This window comes from Silurus aristotelis (genome assembly GCF_946808225.1).
Source record: "Silurus aristotelis genome assembly, chromosome: 1".
In the NCBI taxonomy this organism is placed as follows: domain Eukaryota; kingdom Metazoa; phylum Chordata; class Actinopteri; order Siluriformes; family Siluridae; genus Silurus; species Silurus aristotelis.
In genome coordinates this window covers 38,270,035-38,290,034 of record NC_139574.1, presented here as the reverse complement: position 1 = coordinate 38,290,034, position 20,000 = coordinate 38,270,035, and the positions used below count along the sequence as shown (strand labels likewise).

The 20,000-nt window shown below is 38.5% G+C and overlaps 1 protein-coding gene across 4 annotated transcripts in view; it reads left to right on the top strand.

Moving 5' to 3' along the window:
• The window catches only part of LOC310723807 (uncharacterized protein), a 544,801-nt gene that overhangs the window by 82,009 nt on the left and 442,792 nt on the right, over positions 1-20,000 (top strand). The gene's annotated exons all lie outside the window — the stretch shown is intronic.

The following is a 20,000-nucleotide window of genomic DNA, read 5'->3' as shown; positions in this document are numbered from 1 at the left end:
GAATTCATTTTTATCTAAAAAAAACAACAAACAAACAAACAAACTGTCAGTTATAAACAAGAGAATAAACACCAAACCTACAGTCTTAAACAGAAAAACATCAGTATGAGTGAACTACAATCAGTTTCTACTCTAAAATGTTGAAAGATTGTAAAACATACGGGTTTAAAAGATCTTACATTTCTACATTTCTCAGTACAAAAATAAAGTTAACAAAAAGCACAAAACAGTCTAAAAAGCAGGACCGGATGCAGATAAAGGACCGGATGCAGATGAAGGACCGGATGCAGATGAAGGACCGGATGCAGATGAAGGACCGGATGCAGATGAAGGACCGGATGCAGATGCAGGACCGGATGCAGATGAAGGACCGGATGCAGATGAAGGACCGGATGCAGATGAAGGACTGGCTGAAGGAGATGGACTTTGACTACCAGGCTGTAAAGACACATATTGTATATTATGAACTTAAACCTAATAATGATGATAATGACATATATAAAGGGCTGTATAATGGTGGGGGTGGAGGTAGGGGGCGCTACAGCAGTAGGAGTGGAGTAAAGCAGGTGGAACACTTGCAGCAGGTGGAACACTTACGACCTGGTAAAAGAACAATAAAGAGTGTGGAACACAGGTTTTATTTACCTTTAAGTCCTGGTATTTTTTACAGATCTAAATAAGAAGAAACATTGAAAATCTAACATTCACACATTAATATGTTTAATCCACAATCATCTCTGTACACTAGTGAGAGTCTGAGGGCAGAAGTGAAGTGAAGATCTATAAATATAACACACTTTAACACACTTGAGCAAAAACCAAAGTCTTTTACAATGATCTCAGTGCTTCCACTATTTGATCACTGGATGAGAAATGGGAATAGATAAAGCAGATATTGTTCTATATGATTAGGGATGTAAACTGTAGCAGCGGTGCGCGAGTGGAGGCGGAGCCGGACGGCACGAGCGGTAAGAAACACCTGCAGCTGATGAGACTAATCAGTGCTCTGTTTCAGTCTGGTGACACCATAAAAAAAAGAGGGACACCAAGCAGAGAGACGAGCGGAAGGTCGCTGAAGGGGAAATAAGTGCAGACGGGCGCCGGTGGAAGACGCGTCGGCCGGAAAGTGAACTCGTGTGGACGCAAAGAAAAGTTGTGCCGGTGCGTGAGGAAACTCTGGCGGGCGCTAAAGAGAGAAGCGTGAGGGAGTGACCACCGGCGAACGTCAAAAAAGAAAAGGCGTCCCGAACCGTGAGTGTGTGGGTGAACCCTGGTGTGAGCACTGGAAAGGAAAACGCCAGGGTGAAAACGAAAGAAAATAAAGAAGCTCTGCTTGGTGAACTTTTGCCTGTCTGTCTTTCTTCCAGTGCAGTTTGTTACATAAACATCACTTTATTGAGATTTTGTAAATAAAAATAAATATTGCAACAATTATTTCTGCATCCCACAGCAGAGGACATTTAAAGCACATGAGTGTGGTCACAAATATAGTTATGCAGGTTCACAGTGACGTGACATGAAAGAGATGATCACCTGAAAGTCTGAAATGAACACTTTAGGAGGGTGGAGACGTCCACTCATCGTCAACTACCCCCGCGGACGAGATGTCCACTCATCGTCCTCTACCACCACAGACGAGATGTCCACTCATCGTCCTCTACCGCCGCAGACGAGATGTCCACTCATCGTCCTCTACCGCCGCAGACGAGACGTCCACTCATCGTCCTCTACCGCCGCAGACGAGACGTCCACTAATCGTCCTCTACCGCCGCAGACGAGACGTCCACTCCTCGTCCTCTACCACCACAGACGAGACGTCCACTCGTCGTCCTCTACTGCACTGATGAGCTCACGAAAAAACACATTAATGTAAATGTAATGTACGTATTAGAATTTAGTTTTTAAGATACATGAATCTGTTGTTGTTTATGTCGTTAATGTAACATATAATAAGAGATAGTAGCTTGAAAAGTGATGCAATGTACAACTACCATGCGCAAAAATACATTAATACACAATATCATACACAAAAAAGTTCTTTCTACTGATCTGTTCTGTATGTTAATGCAGTTCATTGTAAAAGACAGTAACACATGAAGTGCTGCAGTATATTAGTACATCATGATCACCAAAAATCAGAACAACAACCAGAACAGAGTTTTCTCAAAGTCTAATTCCAGAAAATATACGTGTCGTGGACTACAGTTGAACGCCTGGAGAATAAAAGATGGACAAACTCGTGCCCAGTGTTGTGCTGGTTACTAAGAAATAGTGACTAGTTACAGTTACTAGTTAATTAATTTAAAAAGTAACTCAATTACTTTGTTGATTATTTACACCAAAAAGTAATGCGTTACTGTTAAAAGTAACTTTTTAGTTACTTTTTAAAAGAACCTTCTTTAATGTTCCCATTAATGCCCTTTTATGTGTTATGGTCTACAAACACAAAACTGACTTAAACACAAAGTCATTTTTAAACACTATTTTATTAAAGTCAGAGCAGCACAAACTGAATATATCACAAGGATTTCTGAAATAAAGAACAAAACAAGCTGAATAATATATTCACAATCAAAAACTAAAGTGGCTTCTGCATCATAAAAGCTGTTGTGTTGAGCTCTTAAACATGTTCCTTTCACAGCTGAAGTATGAAAACTATCAACAATGTAGAACAGAACACCGGGTTAGCTTCTAGCTTCTAGCTCCTCAGGCATGGAGTTTCTGGAGGTGTTGCTATCACAGTAGATACGACCTTCAAACCAGAAAGACACAGCTTACATTAGACTAAAAACTTTGTCTTTATGCTCAACTAAAGTGAAATAATGAGCATATTTCCACTTTGAGAAACTCGTCTTGCTCTCGCATATATATATATATATATATATATATATATATATATATTATTTTTTTTTTTATGTGTGTGTGTGTGTGTGAGAGACAGTGAGGAGTGTGACTTCTGAAGACAGAAGTCTGTCCTGAAGGTGTATCAGCACTTCACTGAACTGTACACTCACCTGATACACACACACACACACACACACACACACACACACACACACACACACACACACACACAGCTGCATTAATACATTTAAATAAATCACTATCTCTCTAATCACACTTAATTCCTCCAGGATTAATTACAGGTTGGGTGACCTCTAACCTCTCGTGTGGTGCTGATGTTCCTCCTCATGAATAATGAATGGTGATGATCATATAAATAAACTCAGTTTAGTAAAAGTTTGTGAACAAACTTTATATTGGTCCAGTTTTTAAAGTTTATTCTAAAAGTTATAAATAGTGTAATAAGTGGACAAGAAATATGAGTTGTTCATGTCACACAGATTTTTTATTTATTTTTTTATTTCAATTCAGTGTCATTACAAAATAGGTTTAAATTTGTAGAGATTTTATTTGGACAAACATATCGGACAAAAGAAATCAGCAACATATATTGGTCATCCTGTATCAGTCGACCTCTAGGTGTGAGTTTAAATGATATGCTCAGTTGTATGTATGAGATAATTGTAGTCTGGACGGTGAGACGCCACTAAGCGTTAATATTATAATAATTACACTGATCTATTAGAGACGCTTATCAGAAAAGTCCGAATCAAATCCACTCACAAGTGCAGCAGATTCATGTGATGTGAAATAAAGTCCTAATGGCAGCAGCATTATACAGTCATATATATATTTCTATAAAAGAGCTCTGATACGGATTTCAGTCTTTAAGAAGAACATCTTCAGAGGGTTTTTTTCTCGTCCTGGTATCATAAGTGTAGATAAACATAGGTTGTGTTTAATTGACAGCCCTGATGAAGTCTGATGACCTGAAGAGGGTGGAGCTGAGACTTCAGACAGCAGACGGACTTCTGAGGAGGAACATCAGCATCACACGAGAGGTTAGAGGTCACCCAACCTGTAATTAATCCTGGAGGTATGATTAGGTGTGATTAGAGAGATAGCGATTTAAATGTATTAATGCAGCTGTGTGTGTGTGTGTGTGTGTGTGTGTGTGTGTGTGTGTGTGTGTGTGTGTGTGTGTGTGTTACTGCAGCTATGATATTAATAATAAGAATTATAAGTATTTTGGGGGGCTGTTATGAATTGTTCAAATCTTCCCTCTACCTCTCCTTTATTAGTGTAGTTACTGATAGAAAAAGTGAAAATCTTTTTAAAACAACTTTCATGCAAAAGATCTTGTGGCTTAATTAGATGAGATTTGCCTCTGGTTTGAGATTTTACTCGACTTATGTTTTTTTCTGAACTTTTTCTACACTTAAAAGCCAAAAAAAAATCATTGACACTTTTCTTTCACGTGAACAAGCTTTTTTTTCACAAGACTTTGTCTTACACTTCCAGTGACTGTAGCTGAAGCAGAAAGAAGCTTTTTAAAACTGAAACTAATCAAATGATACCTGAGATCCACCATGTCACAAGAGCACCTCAGCAGCCTCGCTGTCATAAACATCAACCATACAAGTGCTGGTCAGATTGCAACGATGATGTAATTGATGACTTTGCAACAAACAAAGCAAGAAAGATCTGTTTTTAGGAAAATGACTTTGTAGTGAAAAATGTATTTAATTTGTTTGTTGTGTGAATTGCCAATTTATTATTATTTATTTTCATATTGTATTTATGTATTTATTTGTAAATGTATTTACTGTAAAGATAAAGTAAGTGCAGATTGTTGTTAGTTATTTATCTTTTTAGGTGGCAGCAGGATGGGAGCAGGTCATGACGTGGAAAGGAGACTCTCTGCTTGCAGGCTTCCTGTGACGTAGCTTCCTGTGTTTGACTGTGTTTTTAAACAAACTTTAGTATTTATCTCTCCTTTTTTCCTCTTTTAATAATCCTAAATTGTTTTTGTCTTCCTGTCTTGTGCCTGTAGTTAGTTAACTCGACTATCACTGGTGTTCATTCCCTCTCACTCTATCACATCTCTGTATCTTAACTCTATCTGCTATTATAAGCACTATGCCGGCTGTGTGTCTGCCTTTGAGCACAGGTGAGGACTCGTTCGATGCCCAGCTGCGAGAGCGGAAAGCGGTGCTGGAAACATCCCGGGCGGACGCTCACTCGTCCCAGGTAAATTCCCGGGTTGAATCTAACGCTCCCAGCACCTCAACTCCGCGTGTTTCTCTGCCCAGGCCAACAGACCCTGGATGCTGCAGCAGCGGAAGACACGAGCCAAGCCCCGGTCCAGGACGTCTCTCCCACCACCACCACCGGCCTTCGAGATCTCGACCGAGACGGAACGTCATACTGTGATTCTTGGAGATTCCATCGTCCGGCATGTCCGCGCTACCGGAGACAAAGGTAAGGTGCACACTCGCTGTTTTCCTGGTGCTCGTGTTCTCGATGTCGCTGCACAGGTACCCGCGATCTTGTCATTCCGATTCAAATCAGTCCGATTGAAAGATTTAGCGGTGGACTTTTTACATGAGACGTTATCTAAGCTGATGTGATGTTCACAATCACGACTTTGTGACGTGCACTTTGTGTATATTTTCTGAAAGGAATGATAAATGGGCCGATTCGAGATCTGATACGGATGCCAGGTGAAGAGGAGGTGGAGATTTGAGGAAGCACATTTCGTCCCTCAAGTATTGGGTCTTATCAACAGCATTAATCGTGTTAACGCATTTGCATGGAAGAATTTTTATTTTGTTCGGTTTATAAAAAGGTTCATGTCATGAATCCTCTTGTGCGAGTATTTTTTATTTTATTTTTGTCCGAATCTTGATGTTATTGTTACAATAATTATGGGAGTCACGTGATTAAGGAATGAACGATACGGACCAGAAGAAATGAGGGTGAGTTACTCATTCTGTTTATCATCATTTGTCCTTTAGCTGCCTTGTCATATTTTCATTATTGGAACTAATGTCAGAGTTCGTGTATGTAGACGTGTGTATGGGTATCTGCTTATTGGAAATGTACCATTTTATATTATTTCTGATCAAAGGAACGAAATGATCTAAAGAACCAAGTCACTGAAATGATGCCATCTTCCAATCACTAGCAGTGATCAGTAATACTGATGAGTGCCATACGGGGGCACTAATGCTTCGAGTAATACCAGGGAACGGATCAACGAATAAAAGAATGCTCTTAGCATGGAAAACGATGTATTTGTGGCCTGTACACAATAAGATAGAAGAAAGACAAGAAACAAACAGCAATAATCAATAGACTGGAAAGCTTACCGAACAAAAGTCCAGCAGGGGGCGCTCTCCTCTAACCCGGGTGTGTGTTTCTACAGAGAAACACTACAGGAGCTTATGTAGAGTCGCGCCGTCACCATCTCTGTGACGTAGCATCCCTGATTGGTGCAACAATCTTTTTAATCCACCAATGAAACGTCATAGTCAAATGTCATGCTGTCATAGTAACATGCAAACATTGTAAGTCCACTATTGAATCGAAGGCCATTGTTGAGACCAGACGTTTGTTTACTGCAGTAGGAATGTTCACTTTAAAACTGCAACAACATACAGAAATATCCCATCCTCATTTCTTCAATTACACCAAATATTGACAAATATATATTCTGTATATGTTCTAGATCTGTATTGAGCAAGTATAAGAGAGAACATTAAATATGATGTTAAATGTAGTGACAGACATTTTCACGTTGTTCTAATCAACAGTGTTCGGGGACCTACGTTCCTGTGGTGGTGAACATGACTGCGAGTTCTCCAGAAGAACAAATGCTGGTAATGAACAGTTCAAACACACACTGTTTTTCACACAGAATAAACTAAAGTCCATCACTTCCTCATCTTCTAAACACACTGTTCATTTAGATTTTACTTACGGCAGCCAAACGGCCTCATTTTGTAAACCCCTTGATCACTTCCTCTGTCTTTAAGGGAACTAAATGAAGAGGAATGAATGTCCATATAGAGGAATGTGAGCGCAACTGGCAACCGCTCTAAAAGGACACAGCTCTGATTTGATTAAACAGAGTGAAGGTTATTCATGAAGTATATCAGAATTGTACAAATCAATGAAACTACTTACTCTATGATCTCTATTTAAACTAAATTATTACTGAGTTTGGACCAAAATGATCTCTGTATGCTAATGTGTGCTAATCAGGAAATACGTTCTACCTACCTTTCCTAGCCTGACTTTAAAATCCCACCCCTGTCTGGCCTGCACTTCCTCCCTCACTCTGCCCTGTCTTTCCCTCCTGCATTGCCTGAGTTTATCTCACCCCCATTACTTCACCTACATTACCATACCTAACTGTGCTATATGTAATGAGGCACACAGGGACATGGTAGAGACTTGGAGGTTGTTCGATGTAGTTGTGGGAAAGGTCAGGGGTCATGTGTGTACCCTGGTGCTTTGAATTTGTCAATTTGCACAAATTATTGGTTCGCTTACACAGTTCTGAACAGACGCATCAAGCAATTTAAATACAAAGGAACAGATACTTTATCCAAGCCTTGTGAGGTCAGTCCAAAAACATTGAAACTTAGTGGACAAGCTGTTTAAAATTGGAACTTCTTGAGACTTTTACCTCTAATAATTGGAGACAAAGTGCAGAACCCTCAAGATGATGTCTGGCAGTTAACGTTGCAGCTCAAGGACATCGTTGACTTCATTTGTGCTCAGCAAATTTCCAAGACCCAGGTTACTTATCTGGATGCTCTCATCCAAATATATTAGAAAACCAGAAAGGCATTGTTTCCCAATACCAACTTAAAACCTAAACACCATTACTTACGACATTATCCAGGGCTACTCCTAAAATTTGGCCCTCTCATCAGGCTTGTTTACAGGAAGGGCCAGTTTTTTGTCATGAAGTAAGATGAGTCAGTGGAGTTTGGTGAACTTCTGCTGATTATTGTTAAGGATGATTCAGCTCTTCATTTTCTCATGAGAGTTTATGATGCTGAATTGATTTCTTACTACCACATGTACTCAGTAAAAAAAGACAGAGTGCAGACTCATCAGTGAACTGATTGACTTGTAGCCATTGTCATCTTATGTGAAAAATGGTTACCAGATTATTCCACTGAAGCACAGCATCTTGTCAGACTGAATGCCTTAATTTCATTGGACCAGAGACCAAACTCTTTGTTTGTGTGTCTTCACAGATATGGCTGAATCACAGCTGCTAAAGAACATAGGGGATGCGATAGCAGGAGTGCTACCGGACCTTCCTGATCAACTTGTTAAGTCCATTGAAGATACTTTAAAAACACTTGGTGCGGCAACCACAGATGATTTAAAGTACATCACAGAAAACGATTTGCTGCCAGTGTTAAAGCCCATACAAGCCCGAAGACTGGTTGCTGCCTGGACCCAAAATAGTGAGTATAGAACAATGTCACCACACCACCCAATGGCACACTGGTTACCATGGTGTTAAGGTTAGAATATGAATTTTTATGAGTCTAATGATGATGAGATAATCATTATTTCCTAAATAAATAAATGTTATTATGTAATAGGGGGCTGTTTCAAAAATTATAATTTTTAAAATGCAATCTGTTCTGTCTCCAAATGCATCTATACAGTGTGTAATTTAGCAAAACAGAAAAAGCATTTCTCAGTGTTTAATACTTTTATATCTTCTTTTTAGTATCCGGGACTTAAACACCAAAATCTGTGCATTCATCTCCAGTGGTTGTCTTTCCCTCTGCACCATCAATTTCTTCTTCACCAGCGTCATCCACCTCTACATCATCTTCAGGAATCTGTACACCGTTAATACCAAACTGCTTAGAGCGATTTGAAATCTTATGGCAGAGGCTCCCTGAGGAGTTAATACAGAACTTGGAAAGACAGAAAAGACCTAGTGCAAGACAATGAAGAGAAATGGTGAGGATTGTGGTCTCTGAAGTGATGAAGATTTGCAAGAATCCAACCAAACACACCATAACAGAGATAGCAAAAAGGATGGTGGCCAGGTATCCAAAGTCTCTGCAAGATGTGATCGATGGCGACGTTATTGGACCAGGATATCATTCTCTGGTGAAGCAACTTCAGGAAAGAGTTACCTACCGAACAAAAAGCAAGTGTTCAAGACACCTATGGATGTATTAGCTGGAGCCAAAGCATTTGCCACTCTCGGAGACTGTGGAGAGTCAGCTTGAAAAAAAAGAAGAAATGAAGATGTTTAAGAAGAACTACAGTACAGATGTTGTGGAAGAACTAGTCAAGTGCACCTATTACACCCAGCGTAAAGACCTCAACAAAGGGACAAGCATCCAGAAACTATGCCAGGAAAGGCCCTTTCTCTTCAATGAAGTTGGTATGCCAGCACATTTCCAAGAGCTGACTGGTGTGAATCTGATGGAAACATTCTTTGCCAATGTAGACAAAAAAGGGGCACGTCTGTTAAAGTTCCTGAGATATGTTGATGCACAAAAAAGCAAACGAGTCCAGAACGCTCTTCTCAAGCTTCAGACTGAAAGAGGTCAGTCCAGTGGTTGCTCCCAAGAAGTCATTGAGACGCTGCTTCTTTTACTGGCTCATTTTGATGAGAAGGAAGAGCTTCTGTTCCACTGTGTTGAGACGACAAGCCTTGCAGAGGATGTTCAGATGGAGAAAGTGCCACCAACACCCTTCATTATTGTTTGTGGTGAGTAAATAGAGCAACTGTTTTTTCTGATGTAACTGCAATGTTATTGTACTCGTGGCTTGTTTAGTTTTGTTAAATCATTTCCCACAATTTGTATAAGATTTTATGTAGTCCAGAGGACTTCAATACATTCAGTCATTTCTTCATTCTCACACACATTCACTAGCTTACGTACTGAAACACTGGCTAACACAAGCTCAGAAGCTCAGCCAGTAAGATCATTCATCCTATGATGGATGTAACTATTGAAGATGGATCCTGCCTTCACTGGTAATAAAAAAAGAAATAAATACATGGCTTGATTAATTATTGTGCCAAATACAGCATCCAAAAAATAAACTTTACCAACTTATTTTATTATACATTGACATAGATCAATATTTATCATTTTCAGTTTTAATTTAAAATTAGCACTATTATTTAATTTTCCCTTTTATTTCCAATCTTATTGTTTATTAATTTTTATTTGTTTCCTACCAATATTGGCAGCGTTCATCCTCCAATTTGTTTCAAGTATCTACATTATATATATAACTGACATTGAAGCCCCTGTTAATAAACGTTTAAATTATTATTTTTATTATTATTCCCAGGTTCCTCCTGCTTCACTGCTGAGACATTCATGTTGAGCATCGAAAAGAAGAATGTCAACGACCACATCACAACCTTCACCTCCTCCATCTGCCTGATGTTTGGCAGTTATTACTGCTTTAACATACACTACCCAGTGGAACTACGATCAACACTGGAGTTTCTCCAACGCTAATATTCTGTTTTTATCAACACCTTTTTTTGATTTATCAAACGTATCAATTTGATATCCATCTCAGGTTGTTCATTTTCTCAATCTTTCTCTCACTCTTTTTTTTTCCATAAAGGTGTTTCTTTTCCATAAATCCTGAGAGGCACCGAGGTTGAATCCAAGAAGAAAAAAGTGTTCAGTCAATCCCAGAGTCCTCACTCTCATCTCAGACATTGCTGACCATGAGTGGATCTAGTGCGACCCCTCTTGTTGTGGACAATGTGATAAAGGTGTGTTACAGACTCTACAGATGTTTTTGTTGTTGAAACAATTGTTACACTTCTGAATGTCAGTGAAAAGTTTTTAACAATTTGAAGTTTTACTAAACAAGATTTGTTAAAGTACCTGTTCATTTTTTTTTGCTTGTTAGTTCCAGGAGTTTCTTAGATTATAATTTTCCTACAGTAATTGTGCATTCTAATGATGTAAAAAGGGGCTGCATGTACATCACTAGCTAGCATTTTGTAAATCAAACACTTCTGTAAAGTTTTCCTTTTTTTACTGACATGATGCAGTTTGAAGATGTAGAGTTTCAGCTTTACTGCACAGCTCTGTGTGTAAAATAAGTGATTTTTTTCCAGGAATTTCTTGAATTCAGATTTTATTGAAATAGAAAAATAGTTTTTATTTTCTTTTAACTGCATTTGCATATTTTAAAATAAGGCACATTTAACTTGTTTGAACATTTTTGTAGTTCAAACAGCAGCAATAACACTTAAAGCACTACACTACAGAAACAATATAAAAGAAAGTTTTCTACATTTCTCTAATGCTGTCGAGTAACACAGTTTACAGGCCTAAGAATGTAACACTAGCTTCAAAATCACAACCTTGTTTCTGCCTGGTGTCGAACCAGGGACCTTTCGCGTGTGAGGCGAACGTGATGACCACTACACTACAGAAACTACCGCAGGGAAAAGCTTCTTGGTCACTGTTTGCACTTTTGCATACATTCACAGTTTCAGTAGAGCAGGAGAATGAACCGGTTTGCTGAGGAGTTCAAAACACTATCGTTCTTCTAGCATAGAAGCAGTCTCGCTTCTATTTGCTTCCCTTGAACACTTGGCGTTTGTGTATTAGATGGACCCACCAGTCATCATAGACACCGGCAAAACATTTCAAAATCACTTGGCTTCTTCTTCTTCTTATTATTATTATTATTATTATTATCCAACTCTTTTTTATTGATGCACTTCAAACAGAAAGACACTCAGGCGAGAAAGACAATGGAACAGTGGTTAATTTAGTCCAACAACAAGAAATTGGTCTCTCTCTTTCTAAGTTATACACACAATCACAATCATGAATGTGAGCATCAAGAACAGGAGAAAGAAAGAAAAATAAAACAAAATAAAAGATTTTGCACCTAAGTACATTAACACTCTCAAAGATATGTTTTCCTTTCTCCTTTCTACATCTACCAAGAAGTCAGGGACAAGGGGAAGAGCTCAAAAAGGCTAAACAAAGAGAACAGGATTTTATTTTCCTCTTTCTCTTAAATATGATAAGAATGGTTGCCAGGTGGTGTAAAACTTTTCCGTAATACCAAGTAATGTAAATCTGATCTTTTCTATTTGAATAAACTGAGACAGGTCATGTATCTAATGAGAAGAACTGGGTGGGTGAGGATTCTTCCAATTCAGTAATATAAGTCTCTTTGCTACTATTAAACAAAAGGCGAGCATGTTTGATTGTAAGGATGACAAGGAGGGATTTGTGGGCTTGAGTCCAAATAATGCTATTAGGGGACATGGTTTAATATCTAAAATAAAGTATTCAGAGATTGATTTAAAAATCGATGTCCAGAAAGAGGTCAAGGCTGGGCAAAGACAAAAAGTATAATAAAGAGTAGCCGGAGCCGCCGACACGATCACAAGTTGGATCCAAACCAGGGTTAATTTTAGATAGTTTGGTCTTTGTCCAATACACTCTATGCAACAATTTAAACTGTATTAACGAATGACGGGCGCATATAGAGGAGGATGTACACGACCAAGGGCCTTGGACCATTCCTCATCCGTGAAATTATAATTAAGATCCGATTCCCAGTTACTCTTTATTTTAGAAAGCGATGAAGATCCCGATTGAACAGCGAATGAAAAAATAGTTTTATAAATATTAGAGACAGTACCCTTACAAAGTTTTGTTTCTAAAACTCGATCAATCTCTTGTTTAGGAGGTGGGTGCAGGAAGTGAGAGAATGTGTTCCTTATAAAATCACGAATTTGGTGATGTCGGAAAAAATGAGTTTTAGGGAGGTTGAATTTTTCTGACAGGTAGGAAAAAGTGACAAATGTATTCTCCTGAAAAAGATCATTAATGTTTACAATGCCCCTTCTAAACCACAGTGCAAAGAATCCGTCCGAAATAGAGGGTAGAAAGGAGGGGTTTTTATATTTAGGAGACAGACCTGATGCTGCCTGGAAACCGAAATGTTTTCTAAATTCTTTCGAGATTTTAAGGCTTTGTAGAACTAAAGGATTGAAGGAGTAATCGGATGTTTTCAATGCTAATGAAGAGCATGATATAGCATGCAGAGGCACGTGAGGACGGACGAGTTCAGACAGAAGTCTCTCCGTGGACTATGATGTTTGTCGACGGTATTGTGATTCGTGGTGAGAGTAGGGAGCAGGTTGAGAAGAGTCTGGAGACGTGAAGGTGCGTCCTGGAGAGAAGGGGAATGAAAGTCTGTAGACGTGTGTGGATGAGAGGGAGAGCAGTGGAGTGGTGAAGGTGTACGAGTTTAAATACCACAGTTTTGAAACCATTTTAGAAATCGTTTGAGGAGGTCATGACACGATCATTTGTCCTTTTAAAGATTGCGAGCTGACAACCAGCGACCTTTCAACTTTCAGTAGCCATGAATCTGAAGGTTTGAACTTTTTCTGTCTTTCAGGCTTCTGATGTGCTGCTCAAAGAAAATCTAGAGCTCTGAAAAGGTCTACCTTTGTTTATGAGGGAAAGGTCTGGAAACTTTCTGAATTCTTGCCTGGTAAGTGTGTTATCAGTGTGTTATAGTCATATTTTCTCATACCTGAGGTACAGATCCTGTAAAGAGAAAACTGTTCCAGCACAAATGAAGTGATACACTATATCATCAAAAGTATTGGGACACCCCCTGAACAGGTTTGATTACTTTTATATTTATTATAGTAACAAAAACACAAAAATGTTGAATAATTTAATATTTCATTATTTTGTACATTTTTTTTTTATTTTGAATCATTGGACATGAAGAGGTTCAACATTGGGTTCCTCTCATATTTCTCTGATGCTCTGCACATTTCTTCTCTTTCTCACACTGATTTAGAGAATCCTGGAGCTCCATGCTGGTTTTGTTCCAAAGTGACCTCCAGCTGAGCAACTGCAATTTCCTGATTTCGTATTTTTTTGTATGTTTGTCACACGTTAATGTTTCAGATCATCAACCTCATTTAAATATTAGTAACAATAACACAAGTGAACATGCAGTTTTTAAATGGTCTCTTTCTCATGGTGGAGTCATGAACACTGACCTTAACTGAGGCAAGTGAGGCTGCAGTGCTTTGGATGTTGTTGTGGGGTCTTTTGTGACCTCTTAGATGAGTGGTCTCTGTGCTCTTGGGGTAATTTTGGTCAGTCGGTCACTCCTGGGAAGGTTCTCCACTGTTCCATGTTTTTGCCATGTGTGAATAATTTCTCTCACTGTGGTTCACTGGAGTCCCAAAGCTTTAGAAATGGCTTTATAACCTTTTCCAGACTGATAGATCTCCATTACTTTCCTTCTCATTTGGATCTCAGCATGATGTGTAGCTTTTGAGGCTCTTTTGGTCGACTTCACTTTGTCAGGCAGGTCCTATTTAAGAGATTTCTTGATTGTGAACAGGTGTGGCAGTAATCAGGCCTGTGTGTGGTGAGAGAAATTGAACTCAGGTGTGATAAACCACAGTTTTAACAGGGGGGCAAACACTTTTTCACACAGAGCCATGTAGATTTGGATTTTGTTTCCCCTCAATAATAAAAACCTTCATTTAAAATCTGCATGTCGTGTTCACTTGTGTATCTTTTACTAATATTTAAATTAGTTTGACGATCTGAAACATTAAAGTGTGACAAACATGCAAATAAATATACACAGTGGTGTGAAAAAGTGTTTGCCCCCTTCCTGATTTCATTCTACCACAAAAGTATGTACTTGATATACAATGCTATTTTTTTCCATTTAGTTGAATCTTCTGAGGAGAAGTGGGTTTCACACACCAGCCATCAACCAGCAAAGAGGTTCAAGCAGTCTCCAAACTCAGCACCTGTTTCAGCTCTACCAGTAAGAGTAAGAGACAGAAAATCCCAGTCTTCACTGGTTGTATCCCCCAACACACCTGAAGAGAGGTGAAATCAGGATTTTACACCCCAGCCAGTCTGTAGACCATCTGTCATAGCACTTGTTGATGAGAAGATGTTGGAAATGGGCTACAAACTGTTTGTTGGCGACTTCTACACAAGTCCAGCACTGTTTAGAGATCTCCTAAAAAATAACATCTGAGCATGAGAGAAAATTTTGTCCACAAACCCTCAAACCATCACCAAAAAACTTCTGAAAAAAGCTCCTCGAGGCCTCATCACTGGCTGAGAGAAGAGGATGTGCTGTTTGTAGAATGGAAGGATAAAAGGAAGGTCCAGATGTGCTCCATCATTCACAGAGGCACTGAAGGAAGCATTGTGCTACTTTTATTTTCATTACTTTCTTCTTCTTCTGTTTTTCTAATGTTCAAATACCAGTCTTATGCTTATTGTGTGAATGTTATTATTCCCAGTACATTTGGTTATCAGGCTGCTTTTACTCAAACAGACGGAGGGAGAAAAGGACTACACACAGTCTCAGAATAATGTTTATAGGAATCTCGTTTTTATTGTATTTTCTTCAAAGTTAAAACTCATTAAACATGTGACTTTTAACCCGTCACTATTCTGGATTGTTTCAGGGCCGAATTCATGTATTTATATATTTAAAAAATAATGTTTTATCACAAAACATAGTAAAAAAAAAATTCTAATGAACTTTAGCATCTTTGGATGATGTAAAGCCCAAAGTGTGTTGTTTCAAAAGAGATGTAAATTGTGTATGTAGCACACTGTTGTCAGGAACTTTTACCATTGAAAGTCAGGAAGGTCATTTTCAGCTGTGAGGCCCAAAAGTGGGGCTGAAACCGAACAGGGTTCAAGAAACCGGGTTTATTTTCATATAAGTAACAGTATTTAGTTCAGTAAACTTAAGTTCATTTAAAGGAGAATTCAGCGCTGTTTAGTTCAGTAAAGTCTTCATTTAATCCAAAACTATTCGATTCATTAAGTTCAATTATCCTCAAATTAATATTTTAACATTCAATAAAAACAAATCATTCAGTTTTCATTGATGTTTATTTAGTGAATAATGCATTTAATAAACAATTGGTTTCACTCAGAATAACATTTTATTTTTTATTAGTAAAAATGTGTTTTTTATAAAACTCATCTGAAGCATATAGATAAAAATGCACCAGTTGGTTAAAAGAAAACATTTAAAAGTAAAACATTTCTTCCAGCTCATAAATCCTATAAAACATGCAGCATTAAACATGAACTTCCAGCAGATGAACATCTCATAATACTGTCTGGAAGTGAGAAATGTACAGGTTGTTTTTACTCCATACACATGAACTTACTTTGATCAGAAACACAATCATACTCCAAATCAATTAATCAATAAAGTCAATTAAAGAATCCCAAACTGCTGTGTGTCTTGTCCTCGCTATTAATGACGTCATTAGAGCTCCACTACTTCTAATTACCTGCTGTGACAGTGAGCTCTAATACACATCACACTGCCACCTACAGGTCATTTATGATTCTGCAACATTCATAGAGTCACTCCGGTCAACTTCCGGTTCTCAACTCGGATTCACTCGCTTTATACACAGTTTACAGCCGTTTTTATCTTATTTATGACTGTAATATCGCTCTTCTCTCAGGAACAACAGAAAAGCTGTGAAGACATGATATTTAATCCGCTCTTTACTTCTGTAATGTGCGCATGCGCATAGTGCGGTTAAGTGAGACCGGGTTACGTCACAGACGGAGGGCGGGGCATCCCCCTGTGACGTCACAGTAAGGCAACGTCTATAATTGGGAACGCGTCTCTGTTTCTCTCATTTCCGAAGTTTTTGCTTGTGAGTAAAGAGGCATAAACATGGAGCTCTTCAGAAGGTTGAGAAAGTTTTTTCAAACCAGAAGAACAAAGAAAACTAAGCAGATTGCTGAAATGAAGGAGAAGCTGAAACACATGGAGAAAGTAGAGAAAGACTTGGATGCATTTTCTCTTCTAATGATAGAGAAGTTAACAGAAGAGAAAGAAGAGAAAGCCATTCTGCTACAGACGGTGCAAAAGCTGGAGGCTACTTTGGCTTTTGAGCGAAAGCAGCAGGAACAGGACATAACTGAGAGAAGCCAGAGCTGGGCGAGAGAACAAAAACAACTGGAGGAACGTGTTGCTCAGCTTGAATTTATTTTGGAGCAGACCACCATGGAGCTCCAGTCTTCCCTGGAAATCAATGAGGAACTGGATAAAACTGTAGAATGTAAAAGAGAGAGCTGGACGAGGAAACAAAAGAAAGTGGAGGAACATGTTGCTCAGCTTGAGGTCACTTTGGAACAGACCACCATGGAGCTCCAGGATACTCAGAATCACTGTGAGAAAGTAAAAAATAGTGCAGAGCAGGAGAGCGATCATTTGATCAGAGACAAAGAGCGACTGGAGGAACGTGTTGCTCAGTTTGAGCCCACGTTGGATTTTAAAGAAAAACAAGAGGACGAAAGAGAGAAAACTAAACATGACATAGAGGAGAGGAACAACTTACAGCTTCAGACCAACAGGGGGCTCCAGGATACCCAGAATCTCTGTGAGGAAGAAAAGAAGACTTCAGAGAATAAAACAGATCATTATATGAGGGTCCGAGAGCAATGGGAGGAAATTGTTGCTCAGCTGAGACAAGAAAACATTCAAAAGAAAAGGAGAAATAGAAAAAAAAGAAGACGACAAGAGAAACAGAGAGTCTGAACACTTTTACTACAGCGAGACACAATAAACACTATTAAATAAATAAAGATTTTGAATTTCAATCATGTCTAATGTCTCTTCATCACAGAGAGCATTCAATGATGGCATTTTTTTTCTTGAAATCCACTTTAGTAAAGTCAGTGATGTTTGATGTCCTTAAAGAAAAGGAATTTGACAGAAACTGAAGTTGAGGTATTTTCTTGCAGCTTTAGTGCTTTGTTCATTTTGAGCTCTGAAAGCAATATAGCTGACAGTTAATGTGGGGCAGAACCTGATTCACTTAAACATCTGTACTTTATAATTAATCACATGGATTGGCACAAGAAAGTGGATGATCTTTCAGCAGTTATTCTGACAGGGTTAACACTGGATTCACCTCACAACACCTGAACACTACTGCTGGATGGAGCAGCGGGTGCGTGCACGAGCGGCGGTTGGTGAATGGAGGGTGGAGCCGGGGGGAAACGAGCGGTGAGAAGCAGATCTGTGGCTGATGGGACTAATCAGTATGTGTTCCTGTCTGATGAACTGTTCTGTATTGGTCCTGTTTACTTCAATAGTAAGGAATGTAGACCTGAGATCCTGATTATTGGTCTTTTATTACCCATAAGGCAGTGATTTTTACCCTTTTTTGAGGCGTGACTCATTGTTTACATGAAGAAAACACAGTGCATGTAGGGGTACGGCCTCAGGAGCCCTGCAGTAAGTGTGCTGTGTGCATGTGATTGATGAATGTGCAGGTAGAAATTCAACTGAAACTGCATTCAATCTGGTTGATTATCAAGCAAGTTATTTTTTAACTACATTTAAGTTCCCTGTTATAGGATAACTTGCAATTTTGTAAATTCCAACTTTATTTCCATTAATTCCTGTTAATACCGAAATATTCCTGATAATTCATATGGGAAGTTTCCAGTCTTGAAAATTCCTGCAACCACATTCCTAGGAAATACATGAGCTGTTCCTTGGTCTTGGGCACAGGGATGTTTTGCCTGCCTTTTTTTTCTTTTAAGTTTTACATTGTTTTGATATCAGATGCCCCAAGAAATTGCAGTTTAGACACAGAAGCTTTGTGTATGTGAGGATCCTCTATAATTATTTGGAGAAAGAGTCTGGTGTCATTATGCCATGGCTTGGGAAGTCGGGATGTTGTTAATAAATGTGAACTGATTTAATGTCATACAGTGTGTCTGTGTTCTACATTACAGTGGGGTCTGAGGTTCGGTTCCCACCTGTGTTTTTCTTGTTCTGACTTCTGCTTCAAATTCATACATGTTCTATGAAAAGCAATTTACAGTAATTTTCTTTTCCCCCTTTTTCTTTTTCTGTCTTCTATTTGTTTCAGTGTTTCTTTGAGCATACAACATACAATACAATACAATACAATACAATACAATACAATACAATACAATACAGCTGTGAACCTACCTGTCATGATGAGTGTATTTGTAAATTATCCGCTAGGTGGCAGTATTGGCACACTTACCGGTAAGCTGTAGAAGAACTCATGTAGAAGTGATGATGTTACAGTGCAGTTGTTGCATGTGCAGACCTGTGATGGAGTAAAAGAGATGTTCCTCACTAAGAGTTTTCTACACTGAAGTAAGAAACATACAGAGAGAGAAGACAATTGTGTCTCATTGTTGGTAAAGTATTTTATCTAAACAGTGTATTTTCAGTCTGTTGTAACGTTTGGTTTTTTTGCAGACTTTCCTGATGCCCCCAAACTGATTATGATGATGGTGACAGCATGATAACCAGCCACCGAGACGAAGCTGAGTGAGGTGAACCCCTCAAACTAACCCAGGAACAGAGAAGGAACTTTCTGACCACCTGCTGGTTTTGCACAAACAGAGTGAAGGTTTTTAAAGTAATATTTTTAAGGAGACAGAATTTTTTATGTTACAGATTTTTCTGGAACTGTGGAATCGAGTCATTTACCAGTGAATCTATGGATTCAGACTCAATTGAAAACCAGTGAATTTTGACATTAATAAACTCTTTTGAATCGAGTTCCTTGAACTGAATCTACGGAGTCGAAATTATCGAACCAAATCTTTTTTTACTGAATGGACTGAAAAATGTAAATAAATCTATTGAATTAAATTGTTATTTTGTAATGTTTTGAATGGCAAACTGTTACTTTTGATGTTTTTTAACTAACTGAGGTTCTCAAAAGTTATATTTGAAGGTTAGATGTTATAAGGCTGCATTCTCACTAAACCTGCATCGATAGTTTTGATCAGTTTCACTTCTGTTCATGTAAAATTGGGTTTAAACAGAATTGGGTTTTGTCACATTTTCCCCTAAATTTTATTATGTGGATTTTAATACTTAGTTGGGAATTAAATGTCCAACACTTTAATAAAAGAAACAAAACACACACAAAATTCAAGTATTTAGTTTTTATTAGTATTACAACAAACATAGTAGAAATAGTAAAAAAAAAAAGTAAAAACTATGTATGGTGTGTGAATCTGCAAACCTGCCCAGAGCTTTGCAGATTCTCTCCAGTGCTG